Consider the following 17,671-nt stretch of genomic DNA (forward strand, 5'->3'; position numbering starts at 1 on the left):
GCAAGGGGACAGGCATAGGGGCAGTCAAAGCAACACTAATAGTTTCAGTCACATAGCAACAGCAATCCCCTCCCGGAATGATCAAAATGGTGCATTACTAGATCTTGCCACAAGGCCAGACCTGAGCCCAGAAGTGTTAGAAGAGCCAGTCCCCTTGCTTAATTTACCTGTTAATTCTGTATTGCCCATAGAAGGTCTCATCGATGAATTGAAACTGCAGAGATCTAACCAAGGAAGTTAGAGCTCCTAAGCAATGTTCCATCTAATTTTTTTCCTCTGTGTGCAACAGTGGAGGGTCTCTGTGCGCTGCAACCATGGCTATGTGCACCAGGAACCAGACCCCGTGCGTGTGCAGTGCCAAATATCACTCCAAATGTTTACTTGAAAAAGTGAAAAGATGTTGCCTTTTCTCACATACAGTGCCACGTTAAGGGTCTTAAGGCAGGTTTGCAATTTGGATAAACACGCCATGACATAAATTGGTTACACAGGCAAGTACACTTCAGGTTTAGAAAAGCACAATACTCCAACGATGGTATCATCATAAGATTTTACTAAATATTCTTAACTGGAGCACTGTTCATTGGGTGGGGAAATGTTGAGAGCCTATAAAGATCACATATACACAATAAATGACAAAATTACATAACCTATTTGCAATTTGATGTGAAAGCTACTGAGTAATGTTGGGCTATTCCGCCAGAGATAATTTGTAAAAGTGTGACATCCAGGCAAACATGGACTGTGGTAGAGGGCAGTTAACACAAGTCAAATGCCATCATTAGATGGTTGACATGGTTGCTTCTCAAGGCGATCCTTGACATTTTTCAAGTGCTGATAAACTCTATCGAGGTCAACTTTCCCATTCAGAAGGTAGGCCTTTGTCCTCATCAGCATATCGAAATACTTCTGCTCTAGTCTATTTCTCAATTTACTCTTGATAGTATTCATGAGGCTGAAACCTCGTTCACAATCTGCACTAGATGCTTCAAATGTTGCGCACACATCAACAAGCTGAGACACCATACTATACTGAGCAGCATAGTGTACAGTGAAATTCACCATGTCTTGAAAGGTGGTAAATAACCCACCCTTTACATGTTCTGCCACCACATATTTATAGTCTCTGTATTGTCGAACAACATCTTCCAGGTCTTTCACAATCACCCAGGAGCAAGATATTTTTATACTTTTTAACACGTTTTTGTACATTCTCAGTCCCAAATTCAAAATGTGATTGTGTTGCTATTGCCAGGAATTCGAAACTGGCCCATTCTTTCAATTCATCTTCAGGGAACCTTTTTTGCATGTGCTCACAAAGAAGGGAAATAAAAGACAAAATAGGTGCACTGTCAAACTCTTGCCTTTCCTTGTACAACACCATCAGATCTCTTACATTGCTGCTCCAAAAGACAGTGTCCCCCAAATACTGTTCCTTAATTTGGCCAATCTTTGCTCTTGCATACTGTACAGCTTCAACAGTAGTTAAAGAAATGTTTTGGAACAGTTTCCACAGAGATGCAAAGTCACTCCGAATGTCATTAAGTACTGCAAGGGAAATATGGTAGTTTGAGTCTGGTAGCTTTTTGTAACAATATTTAGCAACTAGATTATTCTCCTCAACTTTCTCATGCTCAAAGTACCTAAGAACAGCCTCGTAATTTTGAATTAGTGCACCAACTGCAAAATGCCTTGAAAGCCACCGGACTTCATTCAATGGTCGAAAAGAGACCACTTCACATTCAGTGACCGATGCTATTTCATCCAGCTTGGACTTCCTTGCAGGAGATCTGGGGAACAGTGTAGACAGTCCTCAATGTCTCCATCTCTTTAATCATTGGAACCCTCTTCCAGGCATCATCAAGTCCCAAATCTTCTCGATGAGCGACACAATGCTGCTCAACTAGATGAGGAATGGATTGTTTAAGCGAAGTAGCAACACCATTATTTTTAACCAGCATTACAGACGCACCATCGGATGTGACCATGACCATTTTCATGAGGTCCAGTTCATTGGCAGTGTAGAATTCTTTCACAGCAGTAGTGATAGCCTCAGCATTACAACTAGTCAGCTTCACTATGCCCCCAAACAGTGTTTTGTGCTCTGTTGATGTTACAGGTCGGAACTTGAAGTACAGGATGAACATTTTTGTAACAGAAATATCTGTGCGCTTATCAATTATCAATGTGTGATACAAATCTTTACGAAGTTCTGCCATAGCTCCACAGTGTATCACGCTATTGATGGCCTCAAGGAACTCAAAGGTAGAGTTCTTGCTCCTCCAGCTCATGGATGTCTTGTACAGATAACATTGAAGTTTTCATCTTGACTGCCAGCAACACGTTAATGAGAATCTTCATCTCCTCAGGCAGGGATCTTTGTCCAAATACTTCCATTCTATTTGCTTTGTCAGTGGCAGTTTCTGTCAGCATTGCCCGCACTCCATAACCAAACCTGGCAGCAGCACTTTTGTTTCTCAGTATCACCATGGCTGACTCATGAACTTTGCTAATTAGATGGCGTTTCATGTAATCCAGTTTTCAGCCATCACTCCATTTCTTCCCTGTAGAACAGTTCCCGACAATCTTGGCTTCAGCAAATCAAGCCCACGTCTGGACTGTATTGAAATATTCCCAGAGTTGCTTGCGAACCTTGCTTAATGATTTCTGTGTTTCAGCCTCCACAATTTCTTTCATCCACTCTTCCTTGAATACAAGGCAACATTTCTTCCTTTGTGGTGAAGCACCACACTCTCCCGAAGTTACAGATTTGCGCTTGAACATTTTTGTGCAAACCGGTTTTATCCTGCTGTGCCACAAAGCCTGCAAAATAAAGGAAAATGGATAAAGTTAATGCCTATGCTCATGAATGCAATCTGTCACATAGTACTGAGGCATCGCCGGCAAAACGTTGAGTGTAATTACCTGTATTTTTCTGTTCACTGCCATGCCCTTTCAAACTTAAATTCAGCACTGTCCGTAGAGCCTACAAAACAAGTAAAGATTGTTACAGCACATTGTGAATTTGTGATACAGCAATATACCATGTGCACCACAAGAGAACTCTGCTAAAACAATTACCTGTTGTGCTTGTACTCACGTATGCCCGTTCAAATGTGTGGGGTACTATCTGCAAAACCTGCAACGGAAGAAAATATAGGTAAGGTATGTTCTACTACAATGTACAAGATGCACCATAGTTTAACTCTTCCAAATAATAACCTGTCCTGCTTGTACTCATGTATGCCCATTCAAATGTATGTGGTATGGTCTGTGAAACCTGCAACAGAAGAAAACATGGGTAAGGTATGGTGTTATACTAAAATGTACAAGATGCACCATTTTACCTCTACCAAACAATTGTCTGTTTGTTCTGCCTGTACTCACGTCTGCCTGTACAACTGTTTTTGTATATACTTTGATACACTGTGGTGGATATTAAGGGTGGGCGGCAAATTCTGTTCCGCTCGCGGAACTTGCAAAATTTCGGCATTTTCGCGGAACGCAAAAATGTCTCAACTTCCGCGATCCGCGGCAGAACGGAAATATGCAGGGCAGGATTCATTCCGGCACGATGCTCCTGTCACAAAAATTAAACCTTTACAGGAAGCACTTACAGATATAAATAAAGCAGGTGCCCGAGTAGAAGCTCAATTTCAGTAACGCATTAATCAGCCAAATAAATTCGTGAGCTAGGTCGAGGCTGGGCAGGTGTGCTTTTCTCCCCATATCTACCGTCAAAAATTAGCTGTGATCCTTGATGGAGCTCTGTGTATCTATGACTTTCTCAAGCGCAATCCCCGTTTAGTTCCTGTGACCAGGAGCATTTCTCCTCATCTGCTGCTCTGATCGGTCTCTGACCCTTTATAAACGAGGCATGTGAACTCTCATAGAAGCCCTGCCCGTTTGGCCCCGGCCCACACACCAGCGGTGTGCAACGTCTTCCCGCCCTTTCCCCCACTATGATGGACAGCTCACTCGAGGGACGTCGGCGCGGTGGCAACGTTACAGACACACATGGTCACGGGAGACAACTCTTCTGGCCCTTTACGCAGCTGTAGTGTAGGAAAAGCACTATACATTTACCCAACGAGGTAGCACTTACTGATTAGCCAGTAGAACTAGAAAGTACTCCAGTTGAGTAGAGGTATTGCACAAAACGGTGGCATCTTTCGGGGTAAATATGCTGGGCAGGATTCATTCTGGCATAATGCTCCTGTCACAAAAATTAAACCTCAACAGGAAGCACTAACCGATATAAATAAAGCAGGTGCCCGAGTCGAAGCTCAAATTCAGTAACGCATTAATCAGCCCAAAATCTCAGCGAGCATGCGAAATTTCGTGTGTTCATGGAGATTTTTTGCCGTTTAGCGAAATTTTGCGAAAGGCAACTTCTCAAATCCCGCCCACCCCTAGTGGATATGCTCTAGACCAGAGGTCTTCAAACTGGGGGACGGGCCCCCCTAGGGGGGTCTCAAGTTATCCCAGGGGGGGCGGCTAGGGGGCCACAAGTAATCCCAGGGGGGCGCCAGGCTGTGGCCAAAAGAAGCATTAAGCTGACAGCAGTGCTTTGTTTTAAGCAGGAAAAAAAATTGTGGCAGTAAGCCTCTCTGTAATGGGCCATCACTAACCACTTTTGTCATTTAGATCTGGCTGGGAAAAGATGTCAAAACGGAAGGGACTCCAAATATTCTTCTACACCCACACCCCCATTTCTAAAAATCACACTGTGGGTATTTTAACACGTTAGTAAGACCTGCTTGACCAGAATAGTAAGTTTGGCAATCATTTATTTGGTTGCATTTTTTAAACAGTAAGATAATTTAACTGTAATGTTTGAATATATCGCCTAAATAAGGCGAGACACATTCAAACATTGCATAATATAATGGTATAATTGTAAAATATTCTGAGGGGGGCCCGGTTAATACATTTTTTTCACTGGGGGGGGCACGGGTTTAAAAAGTTTGAAGACCACTGCTCTAGACGATCTGCACATCAAGGTGTCTCCTTAGTGGCACGAAAAAAAAAGAAGTCCTTGTATTCCGTCCTGGGTGCTCCCTTGGTGCCAAACACTCGTCCACCTAGAGTATCAACTCCTGAATACACCGAGGTGATTCAGGTACCAATTTAGATTAAAGGCACCATAACACACCATACGATAGTTACTTTCATCCTGTGTGCGTTATGCACCGTAATATGCATTATGCACCATAGAGTGGAATATCATCACGCACAAAAAAGTCCCACAAAATTAAGTGTCACCGTAGCTGTAGATCAATTTTAAAATTCAAATTTTATTTCTTTACATAATGCAGCAGCCGACGTGCATTTCGCCCATCCGGGCTTCCTCAAGGCTGTAAATTACATATAAACATAGATTGGAACATGTATACCCTATAAACTTTAAAAGCATTGCATCAAAACAAAGTTTCTTTTTGTGTAAAGATAGTCCATTTATCTACGAGTGCTAATTTCATTAATAAGACCACCAATCGCCCAAAGTGACAGAAAGACGAGGACAATATATTCCCCCTCAGTGAGTCTAAATCATACAAAATCAGAATGTGCAAATTCACTGCACCCAATAGATAAATTTAAAAGTCAACACACCATGTGTCTGGTTATATACAGAGAAACTAGATACCATTTCCATCCATCGTAACGCAGTAAGTGAATAAAAAAGAGATAAAATGAATCTCCTAATCTTCTCACCTCGCTGATGTAGTAGTTGTAACGTTATGCCTCCAATTAACACAGCACTTTGTTATAATTCCAAAATATAGTCACACGGACCAGAAGTGTTTTTAAAAGATTTTTAAAGGTAGAGATCCTAATGTGACATCCAATCACAAATGCTAGCCAGCGTAGCAAAACATCTTTTCTCAAAATGAGAGCACGCATAAACAAGAGAAATCCCCTCTTACCTACAGTCTCATAGTCCTCTTTTTACCGTCTTTGGTGCCAAAGTTAAACTCTGCGCACTCCGTGTATAATATACGTCGTCCTTTCCAAGTCTATAATATTAATAGAACCATGATACGTTACATCTATCATAAAAGAAAATATATGGGCGGGTTTAAGTTTTTAATTCTAACTACGATCACCACGGATCTCATTTAAACCACCTCCTATACCAGAATGTTTTAAAACTATTTGTACCGCGTTCAAACTTACCGGGAGTTCCCGTACGTTCCAAACGGCGTGTCCACACCTCCACTACCCGTGTTGCACACTTGTACGTCAACCAGCTCAGTTTTATCTACGTCACGATACAGGTAAACACGAAAGACGGACACCATGTCCTAGACTCCCAGTTTCAACATTTCCGTCGCGGCCATCTTTTAGTTGCCACAACATTCATTACGTGATAATAAGTATTTAAGTTCTATTTATGTATTTCCTTTGGGTGATTGGTGGTCTTAATAATGAAATTAGCACTCACAGATAAATTGACTATCTTTACACAAAGAAACTTTGTTTTGATGCCATGCTTTTTAAAGTTTATAGGGTATACATGTTCCAATCTATGTTTTTATGTAATTTGCTGCCTTGAGGAATCCCTGATGGGTGAAACGCGCGTCGGCTGCTGCATTATGTAAAGAAATACAATTTGAATTTGAAATCGATCTACAGCTACGGTGACACTAAATTTTGTGGGACTTTTTCGTGTGTGATGATAATGCTCTCTATGGTGCATAATGCACACAGGATGAAAGTAACTATCGTATGGTGTGTTCTGGTGCCTTTAATCTAAACTGTTTTTGTAGCACGATCTCGCAAACCTGCAAAAGAAAAGGGGTGCGGATTGTGAATCTATTTACCCAGCACCCCCCAAATCCAATGAGTAACAAACAGAATTACCTTGTCTTTGTTGGTACTCATGCCTGACCATTCAAATCCAAATACCTTACAGACTGCGAACCTGCAATTGAAGACAAGATGGTTTGCAAAGGCTCTAAGAGTTACAAACAATGTATGTGACTGTTCAAGAGACTCCAATAGGAAAAACGACCAAATAGTTACCTGGGATTCCAGTTTAGGCCAAACAGTCACGTGCCCATGTGCTTCATTATTAGCATCTATTACGCTAAACTGGTCTATAAATCTGTATTGTGCTTTACACCTTCTGTGGTGCAGCTTTCGCATGCATTCAAACTGCGCAAGTGGTTGAGTTGGGTGAACTAGGAAATTCACAAGGACTGATCCGCACACAGGCCATCAAAAGATCCCACATGGACAGATACAGCAAGTGGCATGCAAAAAATATTATAAAGACTTTCTACTTGAAAATAACTTATTTCTCTAACCCTTCTATTTTCTTGTTTCACCTTCACTACACCAACCTCCCCACACAATCCACCCACTCTCCAGCATTTCCTTTACCTTTTGCCATGTCAATGTTTTAACAGCTGCATCTCATTCACACACATTTGCATGTAATCACAATTACAATAGACCATGGGTACTCGCAAATATTTTCCCAAGGGCCAACAATATTTAGTTGTCTGACTGAGGACCGCACTGTTGCCTGCAGGGTAGTGGTCAGGGACTAGGGAAGTGTTAAGGTGGACTTAGTATTTACATTTAGTGACTGAATTAAATTGCACATTGTGGTACCAGAAAATCTGGGATCAATACTGGCTTCTCCGCTTCACTTTGGCTGGATAACTCTGGAGATTGATGGCCCGACTTCAAAGAGATCTGAGTTTTGTCTTGTCGAAGTTTTGACTCATAAAGAAGCGGAGGATGTCAAAAGGCCTGATTCAAAGCAGATGGACCCATGCAGATCCAAAATTGCATGCAATGTAAATAGATCACTGCGTTACTGCTTCTGTCCGAGAGCCCCTTTTGTTACTTGTAGTTTATAGGTTTAAATCCTAATATAGAAAAGTGAGATGTTAACTATCAAAGAGCTGCATGCAAACTGCAAGGTATAGATTAGAGCATCATTATGAATTTCCCCTCCAGTGTTTCATTATCCTAATGCTGCAAAATGGTTTCATTTGGGTACAAATCAATTCTTATTAGTAAATCCAACACCCAACCATGGTGTTACATTTTAAATTTGTCAGTGTGTGCTTTTTCAGACCAAGAACTTTTAAACTATACTGTCTACCAGTATGGATGACTTGTGACTCCTACAACTTGTAGTCCTCTGTCTGATGTAACATTTCCTATACATTGATTTACACACTATGATTCAGTGTCTCTGTGTAATGTGCATGCAATGTAAAGTGGAGTGGGGTAGATTGGGTGGACTGAAGTGTAATAGATTAAGGTGGAGTGGGGTAGAGTAGTGTGGGGTAAGTGGTGTGAAGTGGAGTGCTGTGGCATGTTGTGGAGTGTCTTGGAGTGGAATAGCATATTGTAGAGTGGAGTGGCATAGAATGGAGTGGCGTGTCAGAGTGGAAAAGCTTTGAGCGAAGTGGAGTGGTGTAAAGTGGAGTATGCATGGTGTGGTAGTGCACTACCATTACAGACAACACATTTTCAATTGTAATGACCATTAGACCGAAATATGGTAAAACTCCATACAAACGCTAATGTGTGCATAAGTAATCACCTAGTGTATTGATGTGTTTTGATCACATTCAAATATTTGTTTCCAGCACACTGTACTGTAGAATTACAAAAACAAATTGCTTCATTTGTACTTATATTAATCTATTTTGAAAAATTAGCACAGTTCATTTTTTTAATGTGCTAGGGAAAAAAATTCTACACCCTCTCCTCTTACATGGATGCTCAGCAGGATTGTCGGATACATTCTCTCACTTTGAAGTTAGAGAAAGAAAAATAAACACCAAGCCCACGCTGAAGAGAGAGCTTGACATGTTACCTCTGTCTTTGAATGCACAGCAAATGTGACAACAGAAGGCCAAGATGTAAAGGCCTGTTTACAGAAAGTGAGTTTGTGGAAGAATACAGTCAATCAGTCAAAAAAAGCTTTATTTCGGCCAGTATGTCCATAAAAGCACATAAAATAATACAAATACATTTTATACAATAATAAAAGAACAGATGTTTGAATAAAATGTCATCATAGAGCTAAGAGTGCAAGTCCAGATTGTGCAAGGTTTTCCGGCTTCGCATTGACTGCGCTCCCTCTTGACAGTTCTAGTACTAAAATAGTGCAGGCAATATTCGACAGTGGATGTGTATTCTACATCTCAACAAGAGGGGTTGCAATACCCCATGTTATTAGTGATTGCCGTTGAATTAATCTATATAAAACTCAAATCAATTGATACATAGTAAAGTTTCTAGCTGTAACTTATATCCCCAAAGGCATATATTAAAAAACAGGTTAAAAACGATTAAAATATAAAACGTTTAGAAAGGAAAGGAACCCAAAAGAGAAGAATTTACGGGACTATATTCGAGCTGTGAAAATGTACAGGCATAACATAGCTACATATTTGATGGACAATGGGAGCTAAGGATTTTCTAAAGTCTTTTTCTTTAAAATGCCCCTGCGAATGCACCACATCGCATAGAGAAACATGGAAATAGCAAACACAAATAGTGAGTCCGTTTCATATTTGAGGAGCCTGAAGACCTCGGTATGGTGTCTAATCCCCAGATTTCTGCAGAGCTGAAACACCCACTTAGCCCTTGGCCTACTATAGGCGGGGCAAAAGAAAAGAACATGTAGTTCTGTTTCCTCAACTGTATCACACCCTGGGCAATCTAGTTTGAGTGCTCCCTGCCATTTGTTGGTAAATGCTCGAAGCGGAAGCGCCCCGTGTCTAAATTGGAGGAACAGTTTCTTTGCCAAGAGTGGTTGGATACTATCAAGTGCCAACTCCAACTTGTATTGCTGTTTGAAATCCAGAAACCTGGAGGTCAAGCTACTTGTATTGGTCCTCTGGCATAATTGGGCCAATTTGTATTCTCTGTAGGAGACTAGCAAAGCCTTTTTGGGAAATGTGGGGCAGATCTCTTTGGGTGTTGACCACATGTTTGCCCTCCTCAGTGCCTGGCAGGAATTCCTAATATGGACTAACCATGGTAGGATCCCTGCACCCAAGAGGGTCATGACATCCTTCAATTCCTCTCTGTAGTTAACTAACTCTGGTGTACTTTAGAGGCGGCGCCAATATAGAAGTGGTCTAGAGGCGACTACATCGGCTATGGGATCAATCCCCAAGTCCATCCTAAGTGGTGTTAGTGGGGTGCTCTTGGGGAGGCCCAACAATTGCCTGAGAAATAGATTCTCTGTCATGGATACCGAAGTTGGTGGGCAGTGTCCCCATAGTTCTGCCCCGTATAGTGAAGCTCCCCTAGACTGTATTTTGTAAATTTCTGCTGGTGGACCTACCAATTTCTGTGAGCAGTTTTTGTGTATTTTTAAAATGCCCCCTGTAGACAATCAATTTTAAATTAGCTTTCTTTACTTGTGTCCCCCAGTCCATCTTATCGTTAAGTGTAATCCCCAGATAATCAAAAATAGACACCCTCTCAAGGGCCCTGCCATCCAATTGAGGGTGTGGGCAATTGGTGGTATTAGCGTGGAAAACCATGTATTTTGTTTTTTGGAGATTAATCTCCAGACCCCTTTTCCTGCAAAAGGCACTGAATTCCTCAAGTTCCCGCTGCATACCCATAGTTGATTTAGAGAGTAGCAGCGTGTCATTCGCAAACATGTCTTGGAATTTTGTGGTTCGTCAACCTCGGGCGTCTATGTCTTTCCCATTTTAGAAGAGGGAGAACAGTGTCGGGGCCAAGACGCATCCCTGTCTCACCCCTTTCTCTATGGGAAAGGGAACGAGCAATTCACCTTTTTATTTTTTTTTACCAGATCTTATTCTCGCATAATTGTCTTGGTGCAGACGTTTCAGCTGGTGGCAAAGATAATCTGGTACTCCCATATCAAGGAGTATGCCCCATAATTGATCTCGCTGAACCATGTCAAATGCGGATTTAAGATCCACAATTGTGAGATAGAGGCTGCCATCCTCTAAAACCACAGTTTTCCTGTGGATCAGTTGCAATGTGATGACCTGGTCAATAGTCGAGGTCTTGGCCCTAAATCCAGCTTGTAAAGGTGCTAATACATTGTTTTCTTCTAGCCCCGATTGCAGGCGGCCCAGAAGCACACGAGCAAAACATTTGTGGGTAACCTCTATGAGGCTAATTGGGCGATAGTTTGCTGGGTTGAGTGGTGTACCTTTTTTTATAAATAGGAATGATTTCTGCCCCTGCCCAGGTCGGGGGCAGCACCATGCCTTGTAGAATGGCATTAAATAATGACCATAAGTAGGGTGCCCAGACTACTTGTTCAGATCGAAATAAATCTCCAGGGATCCTATCTAGCACAGGTGCTTTTGCTGGGAGTGAGTTACCCAGAGCCACTGTGATCTCCTTCATTGTGCAAGGGGGGCGTTTGAATTTGGGGGATTTACTTCTGGGGTAGCTAATACTTTCCTAACATCTTCAGCTTCTTCTGCAGACCTCGAATATAAGGTTTTAAAATGAGATCTCCAGACTTCTTCCCCCAAATTTGGTCCAATAGCTGATTGATCTTCAGATTTCCCTGTCTTAACTAGATTCCAGAAGCCTCGCATATCATGATTGTCTAGAGATATTTTTATTGCTTCCCATTTATCTATTTCCCAATTGGTTTTTGCTCCAGCTGGGATTTATTTTTTTATTTTTTATATTGGGCCCTGGCTTCCTTTATTCGTGGTTTGTCATTTGTTTTAATGGAAATTAGTAAAGCTTGCTTGGCTTCCCTGCATGATTTGTTGTACCATGGAGGCTTGGGTTTGGGATTCAGCCTGATCTTATCACTATTATAAAAAAATGGTGCCAATGTGGAGAGCAAATCCTGGTGAATTTTTCCATCGCCAATTGCGATGCAGAGCCACAGCTAGTTACAGACAATCGAAATGCAACTTCTAAAAAGGGGGCATTTTGTTGGTACAAAGTAGCCACTTTGTCCGTTGATTTTGCACAAAAAAAAACAGCGTACCCTCCTCCCTCCTTCAATCGATACTAGGTTTGGGGTGGGGTGTAAAGATGTGCTTTGGAGGTCCTTAGGCACGGGAAAGCCTATTTCTAGGGCCAGCGGGTTATGATCCCTTTCATGTAAAGGTAAATGTAAATTGATGCTTGTATAGCGCACTACTCACCCGCAAGGGTCTCAAGGCTCTTGTACGAATACCGCTGTGGAACCCATCCTGGCTTTCCCTGTGAGGCGTCCACTCCTGGGCACCCCCAAGGTGGAGGCCAGGCATCCTTAGCGTTGTGGGGGCCGTTGTGGAGATTAAGCAAGCTATTGCCCAGAGTTGCAGAGTGGGACTCCATGATTGGAACGGGAGCTAACCGTGAAATCCATAGTCTTATACCATAGTTGGACTTCTACCAAGATATAATCTATTATAGAGGCCTGTCCCGGCTTGTTAAAAGTAAAATTCCCAGGACTATCGGAGGGGAATCGGCCATTGCAGGCCCTTAGTGAGTGGCTAAGCAAAACTGCATTCATCTGTAAAACTAAGGGAGTCCATGCCTGTGTTGGCTGGATGTTAGTTTCTGGGATTGACCAAACTGAGTCTTCCTCACTTGTAATAGTTATGGTGAGGCCATTCAGGGGCTCGAATTGACAGTTAAAATCTCCGCCTATGATTACGTAACAATTCTCTGGTATAGTGTGGGTCTCCCCCTAGCCCCCTGAACAGCTTGAATCCAATATGTAGCGTAACCCACTCTATAAATATAGTTTGACCTTGACGACGTTTCCTGGAACAGGCATTGCTCATGTTTATCTACAAAATCTACAAAATCTCCCCAATCTGGGAAGTCCAGTTTTGAGCTAAGGCCTGCTATGTTCCAGGATAAGACCTGGGTGTTTTGTGGTTCATCTGTATTAACTAACATGGTCTGGGGGGTACAACTCTCCTGTTATGGGGCTTGCTGTATCTCCTTATCATTGATTCCCAGCCCTCCCCCTAGACTACATTCATTAGCCCAGTTTATATTACTCAGAGGGAAGAATACAGTAATCAAAGTTTGGGCAACGGGAGGGACGAACTCAAGCTGGACAGCCTACAGTAAATAAAGCCAGCAAATAGAAAATGTGAGTTACAAACCCCAAAGCCAATGGTAAGCAACGGGCAGAATGCATTCCTAGGACATCTTTCTGAATGTCTCCAAAATGTCTTAGCAACCAGACAGCGCAAGGCTTTCAACTAAATAAATGAAAGCGGCAGGAAAACGACACATTGCTGCAGGTAGGCAGTGACAAAAGTACATTGCTACAATTGGGTAGGGAAGTAGTGCTATCACAGATCAGGAGGTGGCAGAAATGCAAAACCTTGGTGCAAGGGGGCAGGGAAGGAAAAACTTGCTGGGGTAGAGAATAACAGCAGTGAAAGTGTCTGGGAAGGGCGCGTGGTTAGCACTGAGCACTCAGGCTACCTTAAAGCAATTCATGTTACACCTCAGTGTTTAGTTTATGGATTAAAGATTATTCACAAGATGCATTCATTTTATGCAAAATAGACTACCATCAGCGTGGGTGAGGAAAGCGCATATTTGTAAGAGACCAGCTTGAATGTCACCTCAATGGCACAGTAGGAGGAGTTGATGTCCCAGGAACTAAGGTGCCACAACAAGTTTTAAATTCCTGTTCAAGCCACCCTGGCATTTGTCAGTATTAATAAATGCATGGAAGGAATTCAAAATTAGTTTATCTTGAATGTTAGTGAAAGAATGTCAAATGTATAAACTGAAGTATCCCATGTGCCCACACTTCACGCATGGGACTTCCGTCAGCATTGGGAGCCGTCACATATTGCTGAAGCAAGGTTACTTTACATGCTCTTGAGAAGTGGACAGTAGTTTAGGGATTGATGCAGCCTTTGCAAGCTGACCAAACGTGTATACTGTCTAATATCCAGCTATGGTATCATCACAATAGTCTGTGATGCACATGGAACAGATCACCAAAAATGGTTGTTTTCAAACTCCTATGCAATTGCCATCTTATTTTTTTCCGTAGTCAATGAATGATCACCCTGGTTATAAAAGAGGAAGCCATATTAGTTCTTGGGAATGTTGAGAGCTCCTCTCAAGACAATACCTTGTCAGATGTACAAAATGGCTGGCGTAGACCTTCTGCATCAACATTTCACAGCATACTTTTGTCCTAAAAGTTTCATTAAGAACATTTTACATTCAGTAGGTGGAATGTACCAATAGCATTATGGCCCTTCTTTCTTGGGTGATCCAGTTTATGAATGTTATTTTCCTCATTAATGGTCCTCACAGCAGAAGCCGATCTTTAACAACTGATGCACCCATTGACAGTGGGAAATAATCCTACATTTTCCACAGGATGTCAAGCCAAATATTTTGAACCTTTCTTCACAATCTTGATACAAGTAAATGAATTGCAGTCTTCCCAGGTCCACTATGTCCTGGATAATTAACATTATATTACTAGAGTTCTAGAACTGGTTCCTGTCTCTCGGTCACACAGTATTTAGTCCTCAGAGATGTCCTGGTATATTGCAATGAATATATTTAATCAGCCTTCCTGGCTTTCTCATACAGTTTGGGAGCTACCACATGACATTTATGTTTAAAGTGTGTGCATTGAATCAGTATACTTTAGGCACCCTTGAGTCTTCCACATTATGTGATCCAACTATAGCCTTTATACACCACTTTCAGGCATACACACCCCTATATCTAGAAGTTATAGAAAAAAAACACACTCCAAAATATGATCGGCAATTCACAGGGCCTTAAAGTATTTACCGTATATTCCGTAGTGTCAGTTCACATGTTACTGAAAAGCATCTAACATTCACCATTGACTGACTTTCATTTACATTCAAAGAATATGGTGAATGGTGATAGCTCTGCGCTGAATGCACGGCATTGATTTGTGGAAAGACGTTTGATTGTTGATTTACTTGCATTGCACTCCATTGATTTTTGATGAGATGAGCATACATACAGACACCGGAGACTCAAAAGTCAGTTGCATTATTTTAAAAGTGCATTACTAAATTTTAAAGCATACCCTCCCATTCCTAGCGTCTATTAATAAATGCATGCGATGCGCACTAACCGACTCGTAGAAAATTGGTCTTTCTAATGACCACCACAACACACTAATCTTAATTCGATCGCCTAAACTGTTATGAATTAACTGACGCGTTTATGTAGCTGCCTACTTTCCTATAGAACTGATGTTTTTAAAATGTGTATGGAGACTATGCTGCACGATGCTACAGTCTTGATAAGTCCAAATATACATTCACAAATGTGGATGTTTGTTTACTTGCTGCTGTTCTCTTCTTAATAAATCGTGGCTGCAGGGTGATTGTGTGCCTTTGTTAAAGTTTTCAGGTTAATTGCAGCTCATGGCGGGCACTGTGATTAACGTGAAAACTTTAACAAAGGCACACAATCACCCCGCAGCCCCGATATATTTAGAAAGGAAACGCAGCACGTTTACAACAGGGCGTGTGCTTTTCAGGTTAATCTGCCTTGTTTGCAGACGTGCTGTATTAATTTGTTAGTAAAGCGCGGCTGCGGGGGAGATTGTGTGTTTTTATTAAAGTATTCATGTTAATTGCAGATTAATATGAATACATAACAAACAAAAGGACACCATCTGCCCCGCAGCCACGCTTCACTAACAAAACAAGCAAGTCTGCAAACAAGGCAGAATAACCTGAAAATACACAGTGTTTTTAAACTTGCTGTAGTCTTGTGTTACTAAAGAGCCGCTGCGGGCAGATTGTGTGCTTTTGTTTAACCTTAAGTATTCATGTTAATCGCAGCTCTTGAAGGGGGCTGCAATTAACATGAATACTAAAATAAAAGCACTCAATTTGCCCCGCAGCCGTGCTTAACTAACAAAATAACACTGCAAGTCTGCAAACACTGCGTGTGCTTCAGGTCAGTCCAAAAGCACACGAAGTGTTTGCTTTCAGAAGGTCTTTGGTGCCGGAATAGGTCTCGCTGCTGGGGTTGGATTACTGTTACCTCGGCCATAAACCTGTGCATTGTGTCAAGCTGCTGTGATGTCTGCACACTTACTTGCCAAAGTCTCCGGTGCCATCCAGTGGATGTTTAAGAAATGAAATGTACATGCTGAATAAAGTTCAATGAGATGATTGGTAGTGAAATACCATGCAGAGCAACCCCTTGGGTCCTGGACAATATGCCGGATCTAGAAGGCGGCCTTTTTCAGTCTTGCCGATTTGCTTGCCTGCAACATCCAAAGGAGAAACTCCTCAGTGGCTTGTGGACGCACCATAGCAGACTGCCAGAGCTGCCACGAGAAGTTTCTAATTCTTAGATCACCTTTCCATCGCCGAATCAAAAGTGCAGCAAGTGCCCACATCTTAAGAGACCAAGTTACCTGCTGCTCCCAAGTGTTTTCTTCAAGGTGGTCACTTCTGCCGCCCTCCGACACCAGGAATTGGCAATTTTTCACGCCGCTCACCTTTAAAAAGCGGCGACGCGAATACTCTTGTGCTGTGTGTGTGCGCGCCGCACTGCACGCTCGGGGAACAAATGTGTGCACGCGGGGGTCCACCTTATTGGGACCAGTGCTCTTAAGGTAATAGTGTGTACACTAGCTGATTCCCTTAAATGAGTGGCAGCGGACACATAAAGCATGAAGGACCACTTGTTTAAACAGATGGTCACGCAAAAAGATCAGGAACCTAGCTGGTTGGCCCCGAGAAGCAAGGGCAGACATGGCTAATGATATGACCCCTGACTACAAGAATCAAGAGCGGATCCTACTCGCTCTCATAAGGACAGAACCCACCATCCAGCACCTTCAAACCAAACAAGAGTTAGACCCTGTGGGATGAGGCAACAGCTCCCCGGACTGGCCGATGACTATAGTCACCACTTAAACATAACATACCGACTGAGCAGACACTCTCAGGAAGCACACACTCCCCAAGGCCAGCCACAGAGGCCAGATTTCAAACGGCGAGTTTTGTTAACTAATGTTTCCAAACTAACACCCACCCTGATTAAAGAAATGAACACTCATTAATAAATAAATGTACCCAATGGCTCAGACATGTTAGGGGAAGTAGATCACTTATTAGGGAAGACATAATTCCTGCCAAACGGTTCCCCCAAACAGGCACCGACTTTGAGTATATAGGCCTATCACTTCTTAGCGCTGACTTGGTAGAAAATATAGTGGCCTTTGACATCCTGACTTCTAATTTACCCTATTCAAAAATCTGGATGAAATATAACCCTCCAGATTCACTAATGAAACACGCCACCCAAAAATCTGCACCCAATCACACAGAGGGGTCTCCTCTATGTGAAATAGATTGATGGTTATGAAGACCTCTCCATCAGTTACACCACGTTCAAGTATTTGAGTACAATTGAGAGGCTCCTGATCGTCAACCAACCTCACGTACCAAAAGTACACTTGTGGATATTATCCCTCGCGTGTACATTGGCAGTAAGGATAGCAACCCTCGAGAACCAAACAGGTTCATAGAGCCAATGCGCCCTCTGTTGTCAGCCCAGAGCGCCTATCTTTCATGGAATATTGCGGGCCTAACGTCGAAAATAGATTCCTTGGACTGGTCTGGTCTGATGGACGCCCAGGACATTTGTCTATTCCAAGAAACATGGTCCATAGATCCAATCTATCGCTTAGACTATC

At 42.3% G+C, this 17,671-nt stretch overlaps 1 protein-coding gene and 1 pseudogene across 1 annotated transcript in view; one reads left to right on the top strand and one right to left on the bottom strand.

The window, feature by feature from the left end:
* Positions 1–17,671, top strand: part of SCCPDH (saccharopine dehydrogenase (putative)) — a 168,697-nt gene that overhangs the window by 134,810 nt on the left and 16,216 nt on the right. The window lies entirely within an intron of this gene.
* LOC146821396 (E3 SUMO-protein ligase KIAA1586-like) lies at positions 769–2,219 on the bottom strand (annotated as a pseudogene).

Source organism: Triturus cristatus, chromosome 6 (genome assembly GCF_964204655.1).
Source record: "Triturus cristatus chromosome 6, aTriCri1.1, whole genome shotgun sequence".
NCBI classification, from domain to species: Eukaryota; Metazoa; Chordata; class Amphibia; order Caudata; family Salamandridae; genus Triturus; species Triturus cristatus.